The 3256-nt window shown below is 44.0% G+C and overlaps 1 long non-coding RNA gene across 1 annotated transcript; it reads left to right on the top strand.

The window, feature by feature from the left end:
• The first annotated feature begins 242 nt into the window (after positions 1-242).
• On the top strand, positions 243-2039 carry LOC109374957 (uncharacterized). The gene is made up of 2 exons (XR_002122495.1): positions 243-843; positions 1233-2039. It is a non-coding gene; the product is annotated as an uncharacterized LOC109374957 (long non-coding RNA).
• The last annotated feature ends 1217 nt before the right edge of the window (positions 2040-3256 follow it).

Consider the following 3256-nt stretch of genomic DNA (forward strand, 5'->3'; position numbering starts at 1 on the left):
CAGTCTACTTGTGGAGGATGTCACTTCACTGGCTCATGTTGGTATTATCATTGCGCTCTTCCTGGCTGAGGCAGATCAGTCACTGGCCACTGGACGGCAGGCAGCTCATGGCATCTCACAGCAGCCCACTGCAGCAGGGGCTGTAGCCTACGCCGTCGCCAGCCACTCACGGCAGCCCAGCTCCAGGTCGAGCTGTTGTTCATCTTAGCTGTAGAGGGTGCAGCGTCACTGGCCCACATGTGGGAATCGGATCTGCAGCCCTGTTGTTCAGAACTCACTGCACTTACCAACTGAGCCACTCGGCCGGCCTCTAAAGGTTGGTTTTGATTGGAGGAGGGGTTATACATTCTAATTAATCCTTGAAGCAAATCAGAACATCAAAGTTTTAGTTGTAGCAGACTACTAGATGCTCCCCCCAATATCTGTCCTCTCCATCTTCTATAGTCATAGGATTTGTAGCTGGTATGAATCCCAGGCTCCCTTATAAGCCAGGTGTGACCGACTAACTTCTGGTGAGGGGATGCAGACAGACGTGACATATCCATCGTCTGCCCTGTGTCCCTAAAGAGAAGGCACACGACGCCCTTCCCTCCCCTGTTGCCTTCCCTGTCTGCGGGCTGAACCGTGGGTAAGGATGTGGGTACAGGTGAGGGACCAGGAAGACAGGCTCCCGGGCTCCAAGATTCTGGTGTTGACTGCTCACCTACAGTTAGAGAAATAAACCGTCTTGGTTTAGTCATACTTATATTATCTGTCCTAGAGGTTGAATGTACCTTCTAAGAAGGGCAAGATACACTTGTTACAAAGGAAGGCTGTGCAACTCCCAGTAATTGACACAGTTTGGTAAGTTGTGGCTAGAGGCCGAGTCAGGCCTGCCATTCCTTTTTGCAAACAAAGTCTTACTGAAACAGCTGTGTTCATTCATGTGTAGGTTGTCTTAGGTCGCTTCCATACTATGTAACTTCAGAATCGAGGCATTGTGACAGAGACCGTATGGCCTGCAGAGCCTAAAACATTATCTGGGCTAAAGCAGAAAAATTGCCCCTGCTGTTAGAGGAAAAGAAAAAGAAAACCTGGTCACCCGGTACAAGATAGGGAAGAGGGAGAAACAGCAGCAAATGGGAAACCACAAAAAAAAGGACTTTAAAACAAGAAGTCAGGAATGTGACTAACTATGTCGGTGGTAAAAACAATGAGACTAGCTAACTGCTTGTTCTTCCTTCTTGCTGTAGGAGATGGACTGACTGGATGGATGACTGCAAAATCACGTCTGGCCAAAGCTTGATACAGTGACAGTAGTGTAGTTTTCCCCAGTGAAGATGGAGCCACGGCCATTTAACAAAGTGCTTAGACAGGCACAAGATGGCAGCTATTGATTTCTCACTATCTAAAGGTGATGTTTGAAGCTGGTAACCCATCTAGAAATCTCTACATTGATATACTTGAATGAAAATGTCCGCTTGCACATATCTGAATGAGCTTTACACCATCTTCTGACTCCATCTACATACTGTGCCTTTATCTTATTTCAGCTATATAGGTCCCCACTTGAAAATTAAATTTAAAAGCAGATTGTAAGGCAGAAGAAAAAAACTGGACTATTTATTGAAGTGCAACCTTGAGGCACAGTCTCACAGCAGACAGTATCGTATGGAGAGCAAGGAATGCAGACTCCTTAAACATGAAAAATTCCTCTCAGAATAGGGAACATCTTCATACTAAGGAAGTAACAGTCTTCCTGTTTAAAACCCAGATGGCACAGGAGGTTTTAGACTCAAGTTCTGTCCTCAAACAGTGGAAAAATCAGGCCTCAGGATGTGTTTGGTTCTTTTCAACTTGCTTTCCTTTTATTAAGAAGCAGGGAAAACCGTGGGCAGTTCAAAGGTGTAGAGGTGACTCAAGGGCCCCTGTCACCCAGTTTCCAAACTCAGGTCACTAAAGGCATCTTTTCTCTTTGCAAGAAGGAGAAAACTTTGAGCTGGTGGATAAAAACTTTGAGCTGGTGAATAAAAACTTTCTGTACCAGAAGCTGCTGAGTACATCCTGTGGGGAATGTCTATCTTCTGTTTTCCTTTTCCAGCTGTACGTAAGAGGCTGCATCAGGAGAGAACGGGGGTTTTTGAGCATAAAAAGTGAAAAACAGACTTAAAAATTCAACAGTTAAGTGTTTGCCTCTCCTAGACATACAGTCAGAATCTAAGGACTAACAAAGTCAAATCCCTTAGATAGTGCCCCAATAAACCAGGGAGCGCTTACATTTAGAAATGGGGCCTGCGTCTGTTATTCTCTGGGATGCTGGGTTTGCATCCCACAGATTTCCTTTACTCTGCAGTAACCCTTGTTAGTGTGAATTCTGGAGAAGCGTATGAACAAGAGTAATGAAGCACTAATAAACATTTCCTTGTCACCAAAAACTTTTCTGTTCCATCAAGGTTTAAATTTATCAGAAAAGAAAAATGACATCATTCAACATTAACTGCATGCCACACTAGGGCTGGGTCACCATCTGGTCACTGCAGTGTTGTGAATATTAAAAGCAGATAGAGGGCCGGCCGAGTGGCTCAGTTGGTTAAGAGCTCACTCAAGAGTTTGAGCTCTGAGCAACAGGGTCCCCGGTTTGATTCACAGCCCGAGCTGAGCTGCCAACAGGTGGCAGGATGGCTCAGCTAAAACAAACAAACAAAAAAAGCAGATACAAGTTGCCATGTAAGACCATCATTTGGAAATAAATTTTCCAGTAATGCCATTACTGTTTTGGAGTGGGCTTTTTAAGGATTTGTATCACAGTGGAAACAAGTTGAGTCACATCCACATCCACACACTCGTCCATACATGAATCAGTGAGCACAGGTTCTCACTAGGGGAAATATTTTCTTCCAGGAGCAGTCTAAAAAATGTAAGTAGTCAACTCTAAACTAATGGAAGAGAAAGCTCTAAAAACAGCAAACAATCCCGGACTATCTAATAACTCAGTCTTTCACAGCATCTTTCCACTGTTTTGCTTAAATGAATACATTAGGCCACTATTTTAATGCAGTTTATACACATTTTGGTGTAAATTTTTCCAGAGCAAGTCAGATATGCTTTCTTGGTCATAAAGCAAGATTGTCACAAGCCAGCATTACAAAAAGATTCTACTGTGTCGAAGTGTTCCAATCTTGAGCACATCCCAGCCAGGGTAACTCAGCAATACCTGGAATTGGTGGCTTCTACACTAGTAACATAATCCTTGGGGATACAGTTGAGAAGTGACTTT

This window comes from Hipposideros armiger, unplaced genomic scaffold (genome assembly GCF_001890085.2).
Source record: "Hipposideros armiger isolate ML-2016 unplaced genomic scaffold, ASM189008v1 scaffold_878, whole genome shotgun sequence".
Lineage (NCBI taxonomy): Eukaryota > Metazoa > Chordata > Mammalia > Chiroptera > Hipposideridae > Hipposideros > Hipposideros armiger.